Source organism: Diceros bicornis, chromosome 15 (assembly GCF_020826845.1).
Source record: "Diceros bicornis minor isolate mBicDic1 chromosome 15, mDicBic1.mat.cur, whole genome shotgun sequence".
NCBI lineage: Eukaryota > Metazoa > Chordata > Mammalia > Perissodactyla > Rhinocerotidae > Diceros > Diceros bicornis.
The window spans coordinates 24596516-24622204 of NC_080754.1; the positions used below are offsets into that span (position 1 = coordinate 24596516).

Below are 25689 nucleotides of genomic sequence, written 5' to 3' on the forward strand. Positions count from 1 at the left end.
AAGATTTCAGAAATAATTTATAAGTTTTAAATTGCATGCTGTTCTGAGTAGCGTGAGGAAATCTCATGCCATCCAGTTCTGTCCTGCCTGGGATGTGAATCATCCCCTTGTCCAGCATATCTGCACTGTATATACTACCTACCCATTAGTCACTTCATAGCTCTCCTGGTATCACAGTGCTTCTGTTCAGGTAACCCTTATTTTACTTAATAATGGCCCCAAAGCACAAGAGTAGTGATCCTGGCAATTCGGATATGCCAAAGAGAAGCCATAAAGTGCTTCCTTTAAGTGAAAAGGTGAGAGTTCTTGACTTAATAAGAAAAGAAAAAAATTGTATGCCAAGGTTGCTAAGATCTACAGTAACTTTTATTACAGTATATTGTTATACTTGTTCTATTTTATTATTAGTTATTGTTGTTACTCTCTTACTGTGTCTAATTTATAAAGTAAACTTTATCATAGGTATGTATGTCTAGGAAGAGACATAATATATAAGGGTTTGGCCCTATCTGTGGTTTCAGGCATCCAGTGGCGGTCTTGGAACATATCCCTTGTGGATAACAGGGGGACTACTGTATAGACCAGGCCTGGAAGGAAACAGAGAGAAACAAAATTGTTGACTAGAATTGCAGAATTAGGGGCATTTTTTTCCTCTTCATTAAAATGTATTCTGTTGTTATATTTATCATGCTATTTGTCCAATAAATAATGTTCAAGAGGCACTGAAGTGGAAAACATAGTATTTTTACTCTCTCTGTTTCCTACTCTGTAGAAAAGCCTAGCTACTTGAACCTTGAGCCCATAATCAAGGCCCTGAGAACCATTTGGAGCTAACTTGACTCTTATTGTAAGCAAAAGATCTAAGAAGGCTAAAAGAAAGGGTCTTTGAGGGCTGTTCGCACAGTAGATGTTAAAAGTACAATGACTTGGCCCCACTCTACTTCCCTGCCCCTGTACCACCGTGTGAGGGTGGAGGCGGTGGTGGCGCTCCCTGAGTAGGAGGCCAGTAGCACATGGAAAGAGCCTGTCGACAGCACATAAAAGACACTGAAAACACTGCTTGCAGGAGGAGTGAAGCTTGTCAAAGTGCTGCAGGGGCTGAGAGAGGGAAAAGGGAGCAATTATAACCTGAACCTAACAATTCCTCAGCTAAATTTAACCAGAGAGGTGGAATATATCTGTAGCTTGAAAACGATAGGCAAATGAGTGTTCAGGTACAAAAAGACCCAACCTACACAGAACTTTAAATGGTCATTGTAAAAAAAAGTCTATTTTCATATCAATCATCTGCTATTATTCTGAGAATATTTCAATTGTGAGCCCCCCAAATAAATAAAGGGCCCCAGGGAGGAATGAGGAAATCCTAGGCTCAGAGCAAAATCTCTTCTTTCTTGTTATAAGATAAATCAAAATCAGTAAGGATTTATCAATGTCAAACTTTTCCAGAAACACTTCTTTAAAATTTTTCAGCTACGAATAATGAAAATTAAATAGTAACTTTTATTTACCTTTTTAAGGTTGAAATGGAGTTATTAATCCAAAGTTTTCCCAATTTTTATGTCAAGAGATATCTCAGTTAATATACTTATTCATGAACTATGTTCACAAATAATTCTAAAATGTATTACCCAAATATCTAAAATACAAATACTTTATATGCATAGAAATGTATATCAAAAAAGTAACAATAATTATTCCTGTGCAGTTAAAGTGATTTTTACTTTCTTCATGTCTTTCAGTATTAGCTGAATTGTTTTTACAACATGCATGTATTATTTTTATGTAGAAATAAGATTACTTTAGAAATAAGGCCTTTTCACTTAAAAAAAATTACCACAATTTGATTTAATAGCTACCACATTGCAAATTTTGTTAAAAATAAAAATGGGTACAATTTCAATCAAAACAATGTATAATCGTTTTCATACACAACTGACTTAGAATCATTTTAGCAAAAAAAAAAAAAAAAAAAATCACAGGTAATCAAATATCTAAATTATAAACAGCTTTTGGAAGAGTTTATTTATTCAGGTACCCCCTATCCTAACAAAGACTTTGCTGGGAGAAAAAGATCATGTACAAGGTCATTACTGAGATTTATGACAATGTATATTTACCTAGGGGTACTGAGATTTATGACCATATATATTATCTAGGGCTAAACCAATCTATGTTTTGCTTCTCAAATCCAACTTTAAAAATATAAAGCAGATTAATTATTTACATCAAGTATATAATATCATTATATTCTGTTGCCAATGGATTGCTCTATTGGCTCAATATTTCAGCAACCATCCTAACCCTTTGTGGCAGCCACGATTAGTTGCTTACTCACTGTGTGTTCTCTCTTCCTCACTAACAGAGCATGGATTTTATTTGGGGCAGCAGTGTACTCTACTAAAACACTAGCTTTCTTGGAATCCCTTGCAGCTGAAGGAAGCATTGTGGCATAGTTCTGACCAATGAACAATCAACAGAGCATTTCCTGAAAGCCTTTTTGTGCAGCCACTTTCTGCCTGGAATGTGTCAAGACACCACGTAACTCATCACAGCTGTCTTATAACTATGGGACCATGTGCACCAAAACAGAAGTCACACACTAAGGATGGCATAGAGCAGAAAGACAGATTTCCTGTTATATGGGGAAAGAAACCCCTATTTGGTTGAAGCACAGCAGTCAGGATTCTGGCATGCACAGCCAAATGCAATCCCACTTACACACCCTTTCATTTACAGTCGAGAAAATGAACCTAAAATCTGAAAGGAATTTGGGTAGACTTAAGAAGTCAAAGTACACCAGAGTGCAGGACTAGGTACCACTTCTAAAAAGAAGCTATTTCAATTATACTTTCCAGCCACACAGAACGGCATCAATAAGAAAGAAGATGGTGAAAAGCAAAAAAGTCTGCTTTCTTTCGCAATTTTGACACGTGGTATTCATGAGTATCTTTTAAAAACATCTTTCTGGAGCCAAGAATGTGGTAACTCAATGCCAGGTCAAGATCTACCAGATGTAAATGCAGTATTTACTGAAGTATTTAACTACCATAAACAGTTGGTTGCCCTTTAATAAATCATTTTTCTTTAAAAGTGTTGGAATTGTGATTACCCCATTCCCCCTACACAGATTATTTTAAGAAAAAACTCTACCCATAAGCACCATACTCTTAACTATCCAAGCAAATCAGCCACAGATCTAAGAGGAAAATGTTATATGAAAGGAGATAAATTCCAGAGAGCTAGGAAATAGGTATTTTACCTGATTCTTCTCAGTAAATAAAGTACTATGAACAATCACTTTGCTCTGAACTGCAAAGTAGTTTAATAACTATTTATGGGCTGAATATGTGAATGAACTCTAAGAATAACGAACAGAGATCACACCTCCCAGGGCAGGTTCCTGTGAAGTTTAGGGGAAAGTCCTTTCAAGGTTAGAGTTTCAGAGCGGAGAGGGACATACCTTCCTCACGGTGGATTACTATGAAGTCAAAGCCCTCAGAGGCTACTCTACTACAGGTGGAATCTACACAGAGTCACCAGTTCACTTTGCTCTCACCATGTATCCACGTATTCCTAAAGGACTTGCCAAGATGATCAGAAACTCTGTATTAGGTGTTAGCTGTCAGACCAAGCATCACTTCACGTTATATAGAAACAAAGGGAAACAAATTAGGCTATATTGTTGCTCGAACTACAGCAATAATACTAAAACCCATTCATTGAGAGCATTCTATGCATCAGCGATGGTTCTATATCCTTTACCTATACTAACTAATTTACTTCTCTCCTGCTCCTATGAGGTAGGTGCTATTATTTTCCTCATTGTATAGATGAGGGAACTGAGGTGCAGAGAAGGCAGGTAACTCGTGCTAAATCACACAATGAGTAGTGGTAGAACCAGGACCAAAGCCAGGCAGTCTGGCTTCAGAGTCCAAGCTCTTAACCACTACGCTACACTACCTCCAACCACAGGAAGGAGAAATCAGGCAACACAAGCCTGTGACGGTTTTAAAATACGCCCACAAATTCTTTGATACTCCTCCCTTCAAGAGGTAGAGCCTAATTCTCCTCCCCTTGAGAGTGGGCTGGACTTAGTGACTTGCTTCAAACAAACAGAAAAATAGAAGTAACGGTGGTGTGTGACATTAGGGACTGGATCAGAAAAGGCACTGTGGCTTCCTCCTGGCCCTCTCTCTTGGATCATCCACTCTGGGGGAACCCAGCCGCCATGTCATGAGGGACATTCGAGCAGCCCTATATGGAGAGGACCAAGTGGTGAGGAACTGAGGCCTCCTGCCAACAGCCATGAGAGTGAGTCACCTTAGAGCAGATCCTCCAGTTCCAGGCCAGTCTTCAGCTGACTGCAGTCCTGGCTGACATCTGACTGTGACTACGAGAGCCTGAACCAGAACCACACAACTAAGCTGCTGCTGAATTCCTGAACCATAGCAACTACGAGACAGAAAAAGTTTGTTATTTTAAGCCACTCAGTTTGGGGGTGATTTTTAATGTCTCAATAGATACAAAACCTTTCACCAGAACCATATTTTCAATATAAAATTACATTTAGGTAAGCTATAAATTGTGTAATTACTGAAATGATTTTGAGTGTCTATTCATTCTCTGGAAGCAATAGCCTTTTTGATCACTGCAGAAGGCTGAACAACATATGCTTAATGCCCCTTCTAAAGCATAAGGAATTGAACTAATTAGTTTCCGAGATTCTACCCTACTTACTTTATCAAAAATTAAACAACATATATTAAATATATATACATGTAGAAAGATTATTCCTGCCTTAAATTGTCACATACCCCTTGCTTTTTCTCTTTTCTTATAAATCAATAAAGAAACAACATATTCCAGCTCCAAAAATCTATCTCTAAAAACAAGCAGTCTCTTTGATTCCTGACAGTCTATTCAAGGTGTTAATCTGTCATTATTTATAGACTCTTAATTCCTTTCTGAGCAGCTGTCATTAATAGAATAACTTAGGAGTTCAAAACACTCTTTATTCAACTCAACTGCCTCCTGGAACTATTAGTCATGCTTCTCAAGGCTACAACTGTGATAAAAGCTAAAGATGAACCAAGTCTCAAGAAGGCTGTGAAAAAGAGCCACCACTAAACACACCAACATTAGCTGATGCTCACTGATTGATACTCCTTTAAAGCCCTCATTCCTAATCATTCAGGTCTCTTTTATCAGGTTGAAGGCTTTCTGGGGGTGTTTCCTGCACCAAAGTTTTAACTGTTTGTAGCTTTCGAGGTACTCCAGAGCTGTGGTTTGGGACCCATGTATGCTCAGAAGACAAATACTGGTCTACCTCTTGGTGCAGAAGGGAAAGTGAGAGAACAGTGAGTTGGCTTCTAGTCTAGAAGTATTTGATACTTTGCCCACCCCATTCTTCCCTGCCCCAAGCTTTAGAAATGGTACTCCTGCCTCAAGCTGTCCCATCCAAACTCAAATTCTCTAAAGGAAGAAGAGCAGGGACATGAGCAAGGCTCACACCTGGGCAGCGAGGGCTGACGAGAGTCTGAGAACAGGGGACACAGAGGGAACAAAGGGGGAAGGAAGTGGAGAAAGAGAAATGGAGAAAATGAGCAAAAATAAAGACGTAGGAAAAATAGAGGAGAGGAAGAAAAGGCAAGAGGGAAGAGAAAGAGGGGTGGAGAGATTCCAGAGTAGGACATGAGAGCAAGAAGAGAGAGGATGAAGACATGCAGAGACAGAGAAACAATGTTCCCTGAAGGAAAAGAGAGAGAAAGGCAAAGGGCAAACGGTGAAAAAGGCAAAGAAGGGTGGGTGGGAGGAGTAAGGCTTACCCCCCGGTTTCTGATTAGGTAACTACTGGAAACTGGTAATGCCACTACACGATCCAGAGAATAGGAGAAAGAGCACTGGGATAAAACGATGAGTTAAGCTTTGTACATGTTGAGTTCGTGGGGTTTCCAGAGTAACCAAGTGGCAATGTCCAACTGGGCAGCTGAAACAGAAAATCAGATGGATGGGTCCCAGAAGTGAATATGTGGGAGCCACTGAAGCCACAGGGGAGGTCTGGTGGGGTCACAGAGGGAGACTGCACAAGGGAAGACAAAGAAGGGAGAAGTGGGGTTGGTGGGGAGAGTCAGGTTTCTGTGAAGGTAAGAAAGCTGAGAAATTATTCTGTGAAGACAGAGATGAATTTGTTTACAATGGAAAAGGGTTCCAAAAAGCACTGTCACCTCTCCTTCTGTGCTCCTATACCTCTCTGAACTTATCTTTTGGGCAAAACTTCGGTCACATTGGGCTTCATGTCTGTGTCCTCAGCTCAAGAGCAGGACTGGGTCTGCTGATATTTGTATTCTCAGTGCTTAGTCAGTGCAGTGTCTGCCACCCAGCAGAAATTCAATAAATGCTTGGAGGTTTTCTGAAGGGCAACTGAGAAGTATGTATTAGTAAAAGCCTTAAGATTTGATATTACCTTTGACCTACTTCTAGGAATTTATCCATAGAGATTACTCAACTGCACAAAGATTTAGCTACACGGGCAGTTATAATCACATTTCAAAACTACCTACATATTCAACAAAGAGAGCACTGGTTAAAAATCACAATTTATCTATATAATGAATACTATACATCCTCCAAAAATCTATACAGATCAACAATAACAAATAAAGCCATACGAAATGTGCACCCTCAGCACAACTAAAAGATATAAATGATTACAGGCTCAAATCACACCTAAGTAGAAAATTAAACACCAAATTCCAGCAGAGCTATCTCTTAAGCCCCCACTGCAAACCTCTGTGGAAAGTGGGAAGAGTTTGGAAAAACAGCACAGAAGCAAGAAGAGAGAAACCTTGAAGGCCTAAATTTGAGCTAAAAATCCCCCCAGAAAGAGGCAGTCTGTCCTAACAACAAAAACACTGAAAACTCACCTTGTCAATCAGAGCACTAACTACAGAGAAGGGACTTAATTACATCTGCGGGACTCAAGTGGAAATCTCAAAAGGGCATTACATCTGGGGAAGAGATGCCTTCTGGTGACTGGATGGTGCAGTAGAAAAGGGACAGGAGCTAAAACAATCGACAGACAATTCCTATCCCCACCAACCTCCTCAAACAAAAAGCCATCCTTTGAAGAGAGCACACTTCACTATGTTTCCAAATAAAAGTGTTCTCAACCTGGGATTCTTATGACACAACCCAAACTTCCAAACCTATCCAAAAAATGAATACATGAAAGCAATTTACAATGATACAAAACTACTATCAGAAGAAAACAACCAAACACAAAAAGGATCAAAACATTTCAGCTAAGGAAAAAGCACTCCAAAAAACAATCACAAAGGCAACTTTAACACCACACTCTAAACTGAATTAAATATCCTTAAATAAGCATTTGAGTATGTAAAAACTTATTATTATTTTTTTAATTGATGTTTTAATAGTTTTTAACACTGTAAAATTTTGGGTTGTACATTTTTGTTTGTCCATCACCATATATATGACTCCCTTCACCCCTTGTGCCCACCACCCACCCCCATTGCCCCTGGTAACCACAATACAGTTTTCTCTGTCCATGTGTTGGTTTATATTCCACATATGAGTGACATCATACAGTGCTTGTCTTTCTCCTTCTGGCTTACTTCACTTAACATAATACCCTCCAGGCCCATCCATATTGTTGCAAATGGGACGATTTTGTCTTTTTTATGGCTGAGTAGTATTCTATTGTATATATATACCACATTTTCTTAATCCAATCGTCAGTTGAGGGACACTTGGGTTACTTCCACTTTTTGGCTATGGTGAATAATGTTGCAATGAACATAGGGGTGCATAAGCCTCTTTGGATTGTTGATTTCAGGTTCACTGGATAGATTCCTAGTAGTGGGATAGCTGGATCACAGGGCATCTCTATTTTTAATTCTTTGAGGAATCTCAATACCATTTTCCATAGAGGCTGCACCAGTTTGCATTCCTACCAGCTGTGTATGAGGGTTCCTGTTTCTCCACGTCCTCTCCAACATTTGTTGTTTTTTGTCTTGGTGATTATAGCCATTCTAACAGGCGTCAGGTGATATCTTAGTGTTGTTTTGATTTGCATTTCCCTGAAGATTAATGATGTTGAACATCTTTTCATGTGCCTATTGGCCATCTGTATATCTTCTTTGGAGAACTGTCTGTACACTTCCTCTGACCATTTTTTGATCAGGTTGTTTGTTTTTTTGTTGTTCAGTTGTGTGACTTCTTTACATATTATGGAAATCAACCCCTTGTCAGATGTATGTTTTGCAAATATTCTCTCCCAGCTGGTGAGTTGTCTATTCATCTTGATTCTGGTTTTGTCTGTCTTGTAGAAGTTCTTTAATCTGATAAAGTCCCACTTGTTTATTTTTTCTTTAGTTTCCCTAGTCTGGGTAGGCACGTCATCCGAAAAGATTCCTTTATGACCAATGTCAAATAGTGTGTTGCCTATATTTTCTTCTATGAGTTTTATAGTTTCAGGTCTCACCTTCAGGTCTTTGATCCATTTTGAGTTAATTTTTGTGAATGGCAATAGCAGATGGTCCACTTTCATTCTTTTGCATGTGGCTGTCCAGTTTTCCCAACACCATTTATTGAAGAGACTTTCCTTTCTCCATTGTATGTTCTTAGCTCCTTTGTCGAAAATTATCTGTCCGTATATGTGTGGTTTTATTTCTGGCCTTTCAATTCTGTTCCCTTGATCTGTGTGTCTGTTTTTGTACCAGTACCACCCTGTTTTGATTACTATTGCTTTGTAGTATGTTTTGAAGTCAGGGATTGTGATGCCTCCTGCTTTGTTCTTTTTTCTTAGGATTGCTTTAGCTATTTGGGGTCTTTTGTTGCCCCATATAAATTTTAGTATTCTTTTTTCTATTTCCGTGAAGAGTGTCATTGGGATTCTGACTGGGATTGCATTGAATCTGTAGATTGCTTTAGGTAATATAGACATTTTAACTATGTTTATTCATCCAATCCATGTGCATGGGATATCTTTCCATTTCTTTATGTCATCATCGATTTCTTTCAATAATGTCTTGTAGTTCTCATTGTATAGGTCATTCACCTCCTTGGTAAGATTTATTCCTAGGTATTTTATACTTTGTGATGCAATTGTAAATGGTATTATCTTTTTGAGTTCTCTTTCTGTTAGTTTGTTATTAGCATACAGAAATGCAACTGATTTTTGTAGATTGATTTTGTACCCTGAGACTTTGCTCTAGTTGTTGATTATTTCTAATAGTTTTCCAACGGATTCTTTAGGGTTTTCTATATATAAAACCATGTCATCTGCAAATAGTGAGAGTTTCACTTCTTCGTTACCTATTTGGATTCCTTTTATTCCTTTTTCTTGCCTAATTGCTCTGGCCAAAACCTCCAGTACTATGTTGAACAGGAGTGGTGAGAGTGGGCAGCTCTGCCTCGTTCCTGTTCTCAGAGGAATGGCTTTCAGTCTTTCCCCGTTGCGTATGATGTTGGCTGTGGGTTTGTCATAAATAGCCTTTATTATGTTGAGGTACTTTCTTTCTATTCCCATTTTGTTGAGAGTTTTTATCATAAATGGATGTTGTATCTTGTCAAATGCCTTCTCTGCGTCTACTGAGATGACCATGTGGTTTTTATTCTTTGTTTTGTTGATGTGATGTATCACGTTGATTGATTTGCGGATGTTGAACCATCCCTGTGTCCCTGGTATAAATAATTACATTTAGGGTAATTATTGATATATGAGGGCTTAATGTTGCTTATTTTCTGGTTCTTTTGCGTTTCCTTTGTTTCTTGTCCCATTTGTTTCGGACTGCCAATTCAGGCTGGTTGTTCTGTCTTATGACTCTTCGAGTTTTCTCTTTGTTTATCATGTGATTTTGTTTTGATTATTTGTTTAGTGGCTACCTTGAGGTTTGTGTAAAAAATCTTGTGTATGAGATAGTCCATTATCTGATGGCCTCCTATTTCCTTATACTGAGTCAATTCAATCACTTTCCTCTTCCCCTTCTAAGTCGTTCTTGTTTATACCTTATTCTATCTTGTGTTGTGGCTGTGTGTTTACAGTGATGAGGTTAAATTTATTTTTGGTGAATTCCTTCCTTTGATCTTTGATTTTGGTATTTAAATGGTTGCTAACCTATTCCGGTAAACATCTACTATTTTTCTGAGTTTATCTACCTATTTTTCTTCTTGCTCCATGCTTTGTATTCCCTTTCTCTTCTTTTTTTCAGGCCCGAGGGCCTTCTTGAGTATTTCTTGTAGTGGCCATGAACTCCCTCAGCTTTTGTTTATCTGGGAGAGTTACTATTTCTCCATCATATTTGAAGGAAATTTTTGCTGGATAGAGTATTCTTGGCTGACAGTTTTTGTCTTTCAGTATTTTGAATATATCATTCCAGTCTCTCCTAGCCTGTAAAGTTTCTGTTGAGAAATCTGCTGAGAGCCTGATGGGAGTTCCTTTGTACGTTATTTTTTGTTTTTGTCTAGCTGCCCTTAATGTCGATTCTTTGTCATTGACTGGCTAGCCTTACCATTAGGTGTCAGGGAGTGGGCCTTTGCCTGCTGACATATTTAGGTGACCTGTTGGCTCTGCTTACTGGTATTTCCTGCTCCTTCCCCAGATTTGGGAAATTCTCAGCTATTATTTCCTTGAATAGGTTCTCTGTTCCTCTTTCCCTCTCTTCTCCCTCAGGAATACCTATAATTCTTATGTTACATTTCCTAATAGAGTCAGATATTTCCCAGAGACTTTCTTCATTTCTTTTTAGCCTTAGTTCTCTCTCCTCTTCCATCTGGAGCATATCTGTATTCCTATCCTCTAAAATGCTAATTCTTTCCTCCATATTGTCAGCTCTGTTCTTTAAAGATTCCAGATTCTCCTTTATCTCCTCCATTGTGTTCTTCATCTCCATCAGCACTGATTGGTTTTTCTTTATGATTTCAATCTCTTTTGTGAAGAAACTCCTAATCTCATTGAATTGTTTGTCTGTGTTGTCTCGTATTTCGTTGAGTGTTTTTATGATAGCTATTTTGAAATCTCTGTTGTTTAGGTTATGGATTTCTGTGTCTTCAGGGTTGTTTTCTGGGTGCTTGTCATCTTCCTTCTGGTCGGGTGATTTCATGTATCTTTGCATTGTGGTTCCTGTATTGGCTTTGTTTTTCCTCATCCTCGAAACCTCTGGCTGTAATTTCCACTCCCCGCCACTGTGTGGGGGTAAAGGGTTGTGTAATCTGAGCCCCCTGTGCTCTGCCCGGCTGTTCGCTGAGATCCACAGGTCGCTTGGTCTGGTCTGGTCGGCTGAGCTGCAGGGTCCAGTTTGCATGGGGGGGGGGGCCTCTCTCTCTTTTGCCCTCTGGGTCCCTGGCGTGGGGGGTTTCTCGTTCGCCCCTCGTTATCCGCTCTCTGGGGTGCTCAGATGTTGATGGTACCCTGTAGCAGTTCTGAGTCCTCTGTGTGGGAGTTTCCCACTGGCTGAGAGAGCCCGAAGAGCTACGGTTTCCCTGCAGAGGGCCGCCCCTCCCCCCTCTCTGGGAGCCGCGTGGACCAGGATCACTGATCTGATGGGGAGGGAGAGGAGTTCTCCTTACCTCTCCTCACTTCCTCCAGGGGCCCAGCACATTCCACTTTCAGATGTGCGGCAATGTGGATCTTTCCGATCTTGCTTTTCACTGTCTAGGATTCCACTGTTGGTCTGTGACTGTTCCCTTTGTTGTATCTTATTGGGGGAAGAGTTTACAGGAAAGCTCACTCCACCTTGACGCTGACGTCACTCGTGAAAAATTATTTTTAATCAGTTCAGAAACTAAGAAGAGAAATGGACAAAAGTAGGCAGAAGTGAAACAAAAACTGATTGAACTAAGGGCAGAAATGGAAGGGAAAGACAAAATCATATCTGCAATGAGACTAAATTTCAAGGTAATAAAAGAAGAATAGATTCAAATGAAAATTTAATAAAGGACATTGAAGTAAGGAAGTAAAACAACCCAGAGAATGAAAATGAGATTAAATAAAGAAGTAAAAGGGAACAGAGAGAAAGTGGCTGAAAGATAAGGGAGGCAAAGAAGATCTAAAATACATATATTTGGGGTCCCTGAAAAAGAAAAGCAGAATAATGAAATAGAAAATTTAGAACTATAATCCAATAAAACTTTCCAGAAATAAAAGAAGGCCTGAATCTACATATCGAAAGGGCCTACTAGGTACCTAGGAAGATTGCCCTGCAATGGTCAGCTCTAACGTATATCCTAGTAAAACTATTAGACTTTATATTAATATAAAGAAAAAAATCCTCAGTGATGTCAGCAAGATGGCAGAATAGGATTTTTCAGCTCTCATTCCCTCACAGAAACATCAATTTGAACAACTACCCATGCATAAAAGTACCTTCACAAGAGCTAAGGATTCCAGGTGAGAGATTATTACACCTGGGTGAAGCACAGAACTAAGACTCACTGATGAAAGTAGGAAGGACAGTTTCACATGACCTGTGCCACCCCTCACTCAAGCCTGGGCAGCACAGCACAGAGAGAGATACCCCCTGATGGGGAAGGAGAATGAAGTAAACACCCAACTTCACCACAGACCCCAGCACCAGGCCTGTCCCTGCAGCCCCAGGCTCCAGGTTGGCCCCAGTAGACCCCAATGCTGGGCCATCCCCCATTGAGCCAGGCTTCAGGCCTGCCCCAGTGCCAGGTGAGCCTCCATGGCCAGAAACTCCAGATTGGCCTCCATGGACCCAGGACCCAGGCCAGTGATCATCTTGGACCTAGGCTCCAGGCTTGCTCCAGTGCCAGACCAGCCCCTGTGGTCGCAGGCTCTGGGCCAGCCCCTGCAGACCCAGGCTCCAGGCCTGATACCACAGTCCCAGGCATCAAGCCCACCTCTGTGAACCCAGGCACCAGGCTGGCCCCAATGGACCCAGGATTCAGACACACCCCAGTGGACTCAAATACCAGGCCCACCAACCCACCGACCCAGGCACCATGCCAGCCTGCCTGAGGACTCTAGCAGCAAGCTTACACACAGACATTATCAGATAGCCTGCGCAGAATTTCTGGCCAGGTTGACTAGTGAAGGGTTTTCCCTGCCAAAGACAGTTTATAAAAAGTGGAAGAGGTGTCTACTTCTTCAAATGTGCAGACATCAGTGCAGAGCCATGAGGCCATAAATAATCACAGAAACATGACACCACCAAAGGAACAAAATAAAGTAACAGTAATCGACCCTAAAGAAATGGTGATCTACAAACTGCCTGACAAAGAGTTCAAAATAATCATCTTAAAGACATTCAGGGAGCTACAAGAAAACATAGATAGATAACAAAATGAAATCAGGAAAATAATACATGAACAAAATGAGAACTCCAACATTTCAAGAAATAAACATCATAAAAAGGAACCAAATAGAAATTCTGGAGCTGAAGAACCCAATGACTGAATTCAAAAATTCCATAGAGAACTTCAACACCAGACTTGACCAAGCAGAAGAAAGAATCAGCAAGCTTGAAGACGTGTCATTTGAAACTACCCAGGCAGAGGAACAGAAAGAAAAAAAGAAGGCAGAAGAGTGAAGAAAGCCTATGGGACACCATTATCTGAATCAATATACACATTATGGGAGTCTCAGAGTAGCAGAAAAAGAGAAAGGGGCAAAAAGCTTATTTAAAGAAATAATGACAGAAAATTTCCCTAATCCTGAGAGGTAAATGAACATCCAGATCCACAAAGCCCAAAGAACCCCAAAGAGATTATATATAAAGAGATCTTCACTGAGGTACATTACAATCAAATTCTCAAAAATCAAAACAAAGAGAGAATTTCAAAAGCAGCAAGAGAAAAAGCAACTCATCACATACAAGGGAATCCCCATAAGAATAGCAGCGGACTTCTCAGTAGAAACCTTGCAGGTCAGGAGATAGTAGGATGATGTATTCAAAGTGCTGAAAGAAAAAAACTGCCAACCAAGAATACTATATCCAGCAAGGCTGTCCTTCAGAAATGAAGGAGCTATAAAGACTTTCCCAGACAAACAGAAGCTGTGGGAGTTCATTACCACTAGACCTGCCTTAGAAGAAATGCTAAAGAAAGTTCTTCAAGTTGAAATGAAAGGATACTAACAACATAAGAACATATGAAAACATAAAACTCACTGTAAAGATAAAAATATAGTCAAATTCAGAATACTCTAATATTTTAACGGTGGTATGTAAATCACTTTTAACTCTGGTATAAAAGTTAAAAGACGGGCCGGCCCGGTGGCGCAAGCGGTTAAGTGCGCGCGCTCTGCTGCGGCGGCCCGGGGTTCGCTGGTTCGGATCCCGGGCGCGCACCGACGCACTGCTTGGTAAGCCATGCTGTGGCAGCATCCCATATAAAGTGGAGGAAGATGGGCACCGATGTTAGCCCAGGGTCGTCTTCCTCAGCAAAAAAAAAGAGGAGGATTGGCGGATGTTAGCTCAGGGCTGATCTCCTCACAAAAAGAAAGAAAAAAAAAAAAAAAGTTAAAAGACAAAAATATTAAAAATAACTCTGGCTAGAATAATTTGTTAAAGGATATACAAAATAGAAAAAATGTAAATTGTGACATCAATAAGAAAATGTGGGGAGAAAAGGTAAAGTGTAGTTTTTGTGTGCAGTTGAAGTTAAGTGGTTAGCAACTTAAAAGAGACTGTTATAAGATGTTTTATGTAAGTCTCATGATAACCACAAAGAAAACACGTGTAGTAAATATACAAAAGATAAAAGGAAAGGAATCAAAGATACCACTATAAGAAAAATCATCAAATCACAAAGGAAGACAACAAGAGAGGAAGAAAGAAACAATAGGACGACAAAACAGTCAGAAAGTAATTAATAAAACAGCAATAGAAATGGTATCAATAATTACTTTAAATGTAGATGGATTAAATTCTCCAATCAAAAGACATAGAGTGATTGAATGAATTAAAAAACAAGATCCAACAATATGCTGCCTACAAGAGACTCACTTTAGCTGTAAGGACACATAGGCTGATAGTGAAGGGATGGAAAAAGATATTCCATGCAAATGATAACAAAAGAGAGCAGGGGTGGCTAAATTATAATAGAAAAAATAGACTTTAAGTCAAAAATGGTCACAAGAGATGAAGAAGATCAATCATTATATAATGCTAAAGGGGTCAATTCATCAAAAGGATATAGCAGTTGTAAATATACATGTACCCAACATTGGAGCACCTAAATATACAAAGCAAATATTAACAGAACTGAGAGGAGAAATAGATAGCAATACAATAATAGTAAGGGACCTTTAATACCCCCTTTCAACAAGGGACAGATTATCCAGTCAGATCATCAATAAGGAAACAGCAGACTTGAACAGCGTTACTGACCAAATGGACCTAACAGACATATATAGAAATTCCATCCAACAGCAGCAGAATACACATTCTTTTCAAGTGCACATGGAACATTCTCTAGGATAGATCATATGTGAGACCACAAAACAAATCTTAACAAATTTAAGAAGACTAAAATCATACCAAGTATCTTTTCCAACCACAATGGTATGAAACTAGAAACCAATAACAGGAGTAAAATTGGAAAACTAGAAATCAAAAAATATCTTGAGACAAATGACATTGAGAATACAACATACCAAAACTTATGAGATGCAGCAAAAGCAGTTCTAAGAGGGAACTTTATAGTAACAATGCTTATATTAAGAAAGATATCAAATAAACAATCTAACCTTACATCTCATAAAACTAGAAAAGGAAGAGCAAACCAAGCCCAAAGTTAGCAGAAGAAAGGAAATAATAAAGATCAGAGCAGAATTAAATGAAATAGAGACTATAAAAACAATAGAAAAGATGAATGAAACCAAGAGTTGGTTTTTTAAAAGATAAACAAAATTGACAAATCTTTAGCTAGACTAAGAAAAAGAGAGGACACATAAATAAAATTATAAATAAAAAAGATACCACAGAATCCAAAGGTTCATAAGTGACTACTATGAACATTTATATGCCAACAATTGGATAACCTAGAAGAATTAAATAATTCCTAGAAATATAACATACTCTCAACAAATTAGGTATAGAAGATTCATATCTCAACATAATAAACGGCATATATGAGAAGCCCACAGCTAACGTCATACTCAGTGGTGAAAAGCTTTTCCTCTAAGATCAGGAAGAAGACAAAGATGTCCACTCTCACCACTTCTATTCATTATAGTACTGGAAGTCCTAGCCAGAGCAATTAGGCAAGAAAAAGAAATAAAAGGGAGCCAAATCAGGAAGGAAGAAGTAAAATGTTTCTGTTTGCAAATGACACAATCATATATAGAAAACTCTAAAAAGACTCTACCAAAAAACTGTTAGAACTAGTAAATGAATCCAGTAAAACTGCAGGATACAAAATCAACATATAAAAATCAATTGTATTTCTATACACTAACAATGAACTATCCAAAAAGAAATTTAAAAAAAAAATCCCATTTACAATAGCATCAAAAAATATAAAAAATACTTAGGAATAAATTTAACCAAAGGTGTGAAAGATCTGTACACTGAAAATTATAAAAAAAAACTGATGAAAGAAATTGAAGACATAAGGAAATGGAAAGATATCTTGTGTTCATGGACTGGAAGAATTAATATTGTTAAAAGGTTCATAATACCCAAAGTAATCTATAGATTCAATGCAATCCCTTTAAAAATTCCAATGACATTTTTCAGAGAAATAGAAAAAAAAAATACTAAAATTCATAAGGAACCACAAAGGCCATGAATAGCCAAGGCAATCTTGAGCAAAAAGAACAAAGCTAGAGGCATCACATTACCTGATTTCAAAATATACTACAAAGCCAGAGTAATCAAAATAGCATAGTACTGGCATAAAAACAGGCATATAAACCAATGGAACAGAACAGAGAGCCCAGAAATAAATCCACACATTTATGATCAATTGATCTTTGAAAAAGATGTCAGGAACACATAATGGGGAAAGGATAGTCTCTTCAGTGATGGTGTTGGGAAAACTGGATATCCACATGCAGAAGGATGAAACAGGACCCTTATCTCATGCTATATAAAAAATCAACTCAAATGGACTAAAGACTTGAAATATAAGATCTAAAACTGTAAAACTACTAGAAGAAAATATAGGGGAAAAACTTCTTGACTTTGGTCTGGGCAATGATTTTTTTGGATATAACTGCAAAAGCACAGGCAACAAAATAAAAAATAGACAAATGGGATTGCATGCAACTAAAAAGCTTCTGCACATTGTTTCAAAGGAAACAATGAACAGAATGAAAAGATAACCTACAAAATGGGAGAAAATATTTGCAAACCATATATTTGATAAGGGGTTAATATCCAAAATATATAAGGAACTCAAAAAACTCAATAGCAAGAAAATACCCAATCAGAAAAGGGTGCAAAGCACCTGAACAGACATTTCTCAAAAGAAATGTTAAAATGGCCAATAATATATGAAAAAATGCTTAACATCACTAATTATCAGGGAAATGCAAATCAAAACCACAATGAGATACCACCTCACACCTGTTAGAATGGCTATTATTAAAAAGTCAAGAGCCAGCCCTGATGGCCTAGTGGTTCAAGTTTGGTGTGCTCTGCTTTGGCAGCCCAGGTTCAGTTCCCAGGTGCGGAACCACACTACTCGTCTGTCAGTAGCCATGCTGTGGTGGTGGCTCACATAAAAGAACCAGAAGGATTTACAACTAGAATATACAGCTATACACTGGGGCTTTGGGGAGGAAAAAAAAAAAGAAAGAAAGAGAGAGGAAGATTGGCAACAGATGTTAACTCAGGGGCAAATCTTTCACAGCAAAAAAAAAAAAAAAGAAAAGGCAAAAGATTAGTGCTGGCAAGGATGTGAAGAAGAGGGAACCCTTGTACACTGTTGGTAGGAATGTAAATTGGTACAGCCATTATGGAAAACAGTATGGAGGTTTCTCAAAAAATTTAAAACAAAACTACCATATGATCCAGCAATCCCACTTCTGGGTATATATATCCAAAGGAAATGAAGTCAGTATCACGAGGAGATGTCTGCACTCCCATGTTCATTGCAGCATCATTCACAAAAGCTATGTAATCAACCTAAGTGTCTATAGATAAATGAATGGATAAAGAGAATATTATTCAGCCTTAAAAAAGAAGGAAATCCTGTCATTTATGATGACATGGGTGAACCTGGAGGACATTATGCTAAGTGAAATAAGCCAGGCAAGAAAGAGAAATACTGTATGATCTCACTTACTGGTGGAATTTAAAAAAAGTCAAACTCATAGAAGCAGAGCACAGAATGGTGGTTGCCAAGAACTGGGGGGAAGGGGGCAAAGGGGAGATGTTGGTCAAAGGGCACAAAGTTTCAGTTGTGCAGGATAAATAAGTTCTGGAGAACTAATGTACACCATGGTGACCACAGTTAACAATACTATATTGTATACTTGAAACTTGCTAAGAGGGTAATCTTAAATGTTTTCACTACAAAAAAAATGATAACTATGAGGTGACAGATATGTTAATTAGCTTGACTGCGGTAATCATTTAACAATGTGTACATACACTGAAATATTACATTGTATACCATAAATATATACAATTTTTATTTGTCAATTATACCTCAATAAAGGTGGCAAAAAAGGAAAAAAAGAAAAAATCCTTAGGCTTTTCAGGTAGAAGGACTAAATATCTTAAAAGGGCAAGACAGTTAGGTTGGCATGAGACTTCCCAAGAGAAACATTTAAGCAAGGTGGTAATGGAGCAGCATTTTCAAGAAATTCAAGGGAAGAAACTATGAACTGAGGATTTTATATCTGGCCAATCAGTCCTTTAAATATCAAGGCTATAGAAAAAGTCTTAAACATGTATGAACTAGGGGAATACTGTGCCTACAGCCCTTCTTGAGAATCTACTTTTGGGGAAAGGCAATCTGCCATGGGACCTGAGCATCCCTGCATATTCCTGCTGGGTAAGCCAAAAAGGCAAGGCCCTGACTGCTTTTTACCTAGGTCATTTCTTAGGTTTGTGTTTGCACGGAGTAACCCTGAGGGATAAGGTAGCGTCTACCCCCAAAACAAAGAGTGAGTTTGCTTCCATTTACTATAAAAGCAATAGGTTCCCCAAGTTCCATGTTCTTCTCCTACGACACAAACCACTACACATTACCAGCATCCACAAAACAGTAACAAGCTAACTTGTTAACTTATAAGTAGGGTGAAATCTCAGACCCTTCAGAGTCCCTAACACTACTAGAGGATGAGTTTCATCCAACTAAAAGGTGACAGGAAACTTCAGCAAAAGGACTGACAATAAACATTTAATAAATTTAAGTGTGGACTAAAACAAAGGTGGGGACAGGGCAAAATAATATATAAATGTTATACTTCCTGACAAAGTAGAAATAATGCAAGTAAAAAAATGGGAAGAGAAGGGAGTGGGAAAGAAGAAAGTTGAATAAGCTCACTGATTGTTGTATAGGCAATAAGTGGGAGGTATCAAAAGATCAATTTGTATCAAAAATCAAAAGGTATCTTTTGATACCTTTAAAAACTGACAAACCAGAGAGTAACAGGTTAAAAAGAAAATAGAGGACTAAGGTCCTTTAAAAAGGTATAAATATGAAGATAACCACTAGAACGATGACAAAACCTTCTAAATACCAAAACAGATATTAAAAAACACAAAGAAAACATATCACATAGGTAAACATAGAAAATATAACATAGTATATGTAGCAATTATAACATAAATGTGACAGAGTAAGACCAAACATATCTGTCATATCAATATCTGTCAATGGGCTTAACTCATCTATTAAAGGAAAGAGAGTTTCAAACTGGCTCACAAAACAAGATCCAACTCTAAGCTACCACAAAAGTGATTCAGAAAGGCAACAGGTAAAACATTTTTTAGTGCTACAAGCCACAATTCACAATGAAGATATAACAGTTACAAATATCTACGCACCAAATAACACGGCAACTACCTTTGCTAAAGCAGAAGCTATAGAACAAGGAAGGAAAATTAGAAACACATTAATGATTGGAGACTTTAACCTTATCACTCTCCATGCAACACAGGTCAAGCAGACAAAAAATAAGTAAGGATACAGAAGATCTGAAAAAAAAATCCAGAAGAATCTTATGGACAAATATTGAATTTTACACCCTGATAGTAAAGCTGAAGTAGGAAGTGTGCATTCCTTCAAAGTTGGTTGGGGAGAAAAACTCATTTGGGAAGAGCTGTATCTTACTGAGTAAAGAACATAATCAATGTCAGACTGGAAGTCCTAGCTAGTGCAGTAAGACAAGAAAAAGAAATAAAAGGTATGCAAATTGGAAAGGAAGAAATAGAAATGTCTTTATTCACAGGTGACATGAGCATCTATGTAGAAAATCCCACAGAATCTACCAAAACCTCCTGGAACTAATAAGCAAGTATAGCAAGGTTGCAAGATACAAGGTCAATATATAAAAGTCAACTGCTTTCCTATATACTAGCAATGAATAACTGGGATTTGAAATTTAAAAAAAAATTTATAAAAACATCAAAAAAATACTTAGGTAATATCTAACAAAATGGTACAGGATTTTTATGTGGAAAACTGCAAAACAATGATTAAAAAATCAAAGAAGATCTAAATAAATGGAGAGCTATTCAATGTTTGTGGACTGAAAGATTCAATTTTGTTAATTCGTCCCAACATGATCTATTAGATTCATTACAATCTCAATCAAAATCCCAGGAAGCTATTTTGTAGATATTAACAAACTGATTCTAAAGTTTACATGGAAAGGCAAAAGACCCATACAATACTGAAGAAAAAGAAGAAAGTTGGAGGACTTTTATAATACTTATTACGATCAAGTCAGTGTGGTATTGGCAAAATCAGAGACATATAGATGAACAGAACAGAATAGAAAGCCCAGATATAGACCCATGCAAATATAATCAACTGATCTTGACAAAGGTAGAAAGACAATTCCGTGAAGAAAGGATAGTCTTTTCAATAAATGGTGCTGGAACAGCCAGATGTCCACATGAAAAAAATGAACCAAAACATAGATTGGACATTTTTCACAAAAATTAACTCAAAATGGATCACAGATCTATCTGTAAAATGCAAAACTATAAAACTTCTGAAAGAAAACAGAGGAAAAAATCTATGTGACCTTGGGTTTGGTAATGAATTTTTAAATACAACACTAAAAGCACAATCCATTGAAAGAAAAAATTCCTTCATAAAGCAATAATTTAAGTGCTAAGTTGGTTGGTTTTAAGTTAAACTTTGGTTAAGCCGGACTTTACTAAAATTAAAAACTTGTGCTTTGTGAAAGAGACCATTAAGAAAATAAAAAGACAAGTCACAGACTGGGAGAAAATATTTGCCAAATATATATCTGATCAAGAATTTGTATCCAAAGTATAGTAAGAATTCTTAAACCTCAACAACAGGAAAATAACTCAATTAAAAAATGGACAAACTGAGGCCAGCCCGGTGGCACAGTGGTTAAGTTCATGCACTCTACTTCGGCGGTCCAGGGTTCATGGTTCTGGATCCCTGGCGTGGACCTACGCACTGCTCTCAAGCCATGCTGTGGCAGCGTCCCACATACAAAATAGAGGAAGATTGGCACAGATGTTAGCTCAGCGACAAACTTCCTCAAGCAAAAAGAGGAAGATTGGCAATAGATGTTAGCTCAGGGCCAATCTTCTTCACCAAAAAAGCGGGGGGGGGGGGGCAAAGGTCTGAACACACACCTCACCTAAGAAAATATACAAATGGCAAATAAGAGGATGAAAAGATGTACAATATCATTTGTCATTTGAGATATGAAAATTAAAACAAAGGAAACCACTACACACACATTAGAATGGCTAAAATCCAAAATACCAACTGCTGGCGAGGATATGGAGCAACAGGAACTCTTCATTCATGCGGATGAGAATGCAAAATGGTACAGCCACTTTGGAAGACAGTTTGGCAGTTTCTTACAAGCTAAACAGTCTTGCTATATGATCTAACGATTATGCTAGTAGGTATATACTCAACTGATTTGAAAACATAAAAATTTCTTTTTGTCTACACAAAACCAGCACACAATTATTTACAGCATCTTTATCCATAATCATCTCAAATTGGAAGCAACCAAGATGTTCTTCAATAGGTGAATGGATAAACAAACTGGTACATCTATACAATGGAATACTACTCAGAAATAAAAAAGAATGAACTATCAAACCATGCAAAGACATGCATGAATCTTAAATGCAGATTGCTCACTGAAAGAACATAGTGAGGTGAGAACTGTTATTAAATAAAAAAAAAATTAGTGGAAAGATGTGAACTATGAATGAAGAGGAAAAAAATCCTCTCCCAGGAAAGCTGTCCAGAACTATAAAAGAACATATACCACTATCATACAAATATTCCTAAGTGGTCTTGCTCCCTTTATTAATATATTACTTAACTATTCAACTCCTGCCACAGAATCATAAATCAAATAATTCTTTTGCTAAAAGATGACTCAAACTTTCACTTTTTGGTTCAATGGAATTTATTCAGCTTGGTCACTAGGTGGTGTTTCCAGCTTTGTTGGATTAACATTGCTTTTGAAGCTAAGAACCTAAGTGGAAGGTTTATTGACTTCAGACTGTCACAAACCATCTGACCAGAGAATTTCTGAAATATTTTCTTTGCCTCCAGCTTTTTAAGTAAGCAAATTAAGCTCCTTTTTTAGTTTTTTTTGGTGAGGAAGATTGTCCCTGAGCTAACATCTGTGCCAATCTTCCTCTATTTTGTATATGGGACGGCATCACAGCATGGCTTCAAGAGTGGTGTGCAGGTCCACACCTGGGATCCGAACACGTGAACCCTGGGCTGCAGAAGCGGAGTGCATGAACTTAACCACTACACCACCGGGCCATTCCCTCATTTTTAATTTTAAGGATTCCTTGTGCCTTATGATTAAGAAATATTTATAAGATAATCTCCTTCAGAGCAATGTGGAAAGTTCCAGCTTTTCATTACCTAAAATATTCATGATCACGTCAACAGACAGTGAGAGAAAAACATCCATTTCTCTTTCTCTGGTTACCTTGCTCATTCCTCAGTTTCAGCTATTGATTCACTACTGTCTCTTTTTATTAGAAGTCCTCCAGAATTCCTCTAACTTCCAAGAGAGTATCTTCTTACTAACACAAGGGTGCCATCTAGTGATGGTCACGGGTAAATGTAAGCTATAGAAAGTGCGTGCATCTATCTCCCACCCCAATTCTGCTTTCCGATGTGGCTTTCAAAACGCATTGAGAGGAAATGTACTGGAACTACTGTACTTGAAACAAGTTTCCTAATACTCATACATAGGTCATATATACATCCAAACATCTTGCATATCGTCCTTTTATACCACTACTCAGATAACTGACATTCACCTCTGAAGCTCCATCACGGTTAGTTTCATGGAATTTCAGAACATATAGCTGCAAGGAATGTTAGAGATCATCTATTATCTAGTCCAATGCCTAGTTTTTCAGATGTGAAAATAAGGCCCAGAGGGAGGATGCCTGACTTGTCACACAACTAGCAATGTTCCCAATAGGGTTGGTTTGCCTTAGCTTGGTTCCTGATGGACTGGACAGTAAGATAATGTTATCTTACAGAGAGGATATTTAAAATACCCCAATAACAGGTTTCCATTCAACCAAACCCATAGCTGTTCCTGCAAAGAGGGCAAACTTCTCTGATCTAGGCTCTCTCAAGGCTCTCCCTTCTAAACTCCAAGTGGGCACAGAAACCCTCAGGGATTATGTTTTGCCCAATAATCATCAATGGAAGAGCCACTACAGCTAACTGAGTGCTTGCTTGCTAGGTGCCAGGTGGTGTGCACGAGCTCTGGATAAGCCTCCCACCTTCCTGCTCGGGCCCTCTGGGCTCCTCAAGAGCATACTCTATTTCTCCCTTCTCCTCATCTCAGTACGTTCACACAGAGCAGAGAACAATGAACAGAACTGGGTGTTCCAGGCAAAGGAAACTGTACACGCAAAATTGTGGAGAAGCTGAGAAAAAGCAAGGTTTATTCAGAGAGCAGAGGCTGAAGCTTTGGGCATCAGGAGCAGAAGATGCAGGTGCTAAAACGACTTTTCCTTCTTCTCTCTCAGTCTGGAGGGGAGGAGGCAAAATATGATTAGGAGGCAACACAATGAACATAGAGCCAAGGCAGAGGGAGACCAAGCCAGGCTGGTCTGAAGAGCTTGAGAGATTTGGGAAAGATTATGGACTGAACATGGTGCTACAGTGTGCATACACAGCTCTAGTGTCAGGATGCCGGAAAACGACTACACTGAAAAACGACAAAGCCAGAACTGCAAGGGGGTGAAGGCTGACTTCGGCAACCTCCTACCCAGGCAGCTCTCCAAGGGGGAGCCTTAAAAGTTTCTAGGCAGGGGCTGGGAGAGGTTGGCCAGCTGGGAAGGGTTAAGTCCATCTCTCCACCTCAAAGGGCTCCTCCTTCCCCTGCCATTACCACCACTGAACCTGTCCCCGGGCAGAAAGCAACGCCCGAATCTGAATCAGAGCTTTGCGCAGCGGCAGTATCGTAGCCAATGAGGTTTATCCGAGGCGCGATTATTGCCGATTGAAGCAGAAACACTTTTTATTCACATTTGTGAGGGGGCCAAAAAGACAGACTTGGGGTGGGGGTGGGGAGTCCCCAGAGTAAAGCATGCTAAGAACACAGCAGAAGAGAAACAGCAAGATCCGTGTGAAGCTGCATCAGCTCCCAGTAATAAAAAGGGAGTTAGATTTCAGGATAAGAAACTTGTACTTTGGGAATATGACTATTTTTATACTATGCATATGTATGATACTTACTTCTTTTCTGTTCTTCCTCACTATTTGGTAAAATTTATTTTTAAAATGTCAACTAAGCTAAGTGGAACCAAAGAAAGCAGTTTAGTTTTTGTGCCCAACCACAACCCTGACGGCTGTGCACAGGGGAGAAAGCAGAATTCCAGGTGAGTGAAATCCGGGGAATTACCCCTTCCCTCCAAGATGCTTTCCTTCCCAATTTCTCTTCTGCTGCAACATGGAGTGCGCTGTGTCTGCTCTTCATAACTAGTGATGGCGGTTCCTTCACAATACTGCATTGGAAACGACTGATAAGAGCCTGACTCTCTCAAAGTGGGGGCAGGGGTGTTGCAGTTTAGAGAGGTTAGTTCACTTTAATTGGCCAGAGGGAAAGCATTTCCGGTGGGAGGTGATGGGGTCTTCTGGTGCTCAGTCTCCCCAGCAGCTGTTCCCATTCCTCCCTGGCACCATTTGTTACATAATAAAATCAGCTTGAAGCCATATACTACCTACTAATATTGAAGTGATTGCAAATTTCTTAAAATTCACTTTTTAAAAATAATTAAATAAAAGGAGATATCAGTTTAGAGAGAAGTGCAAGCTGGCACATACAGCAAATATTTGAAACCACAAATTTTGGTATCTAAGTGAAAGGTCTTCTGTCCTTGTCTGTTGATGATATCAAAGTGCTAACACTCAACTTGAAACATCACACCCTCTGAGCTCTGACTGAGCTCCTGTTCAGACGTCTGTTCTACAGTTCAATCAAAAGAGAACTTCCAGAGTTATTTATATTGACAGTATAATTTCCAACATGAAGGT

At 38.6% G+C, this 25689-nt stretch overlaps 1 protein-coding gene and 1 pseudogene across 1 annotated transcript in view; one reads left to right on the forward strand and one right to left on the reverse strand.

Annotated features, from left to right (window-relative positions):
• Nucleotides 1–25689, reverse strand: part of HACD2 (3-hydroxyacyl-CoA dehydratase 2) — a 94331-nt gene that overhangs the window by 47094 nt on the left and 21548 nt on the right. The gene's annotated exons all lie outside the window — the stretch shown is intronic.
• Nucleotides 24595–24661, forward strand: LOC131415116 (U4 spliceosomal RNA; annotated as a pseudogene).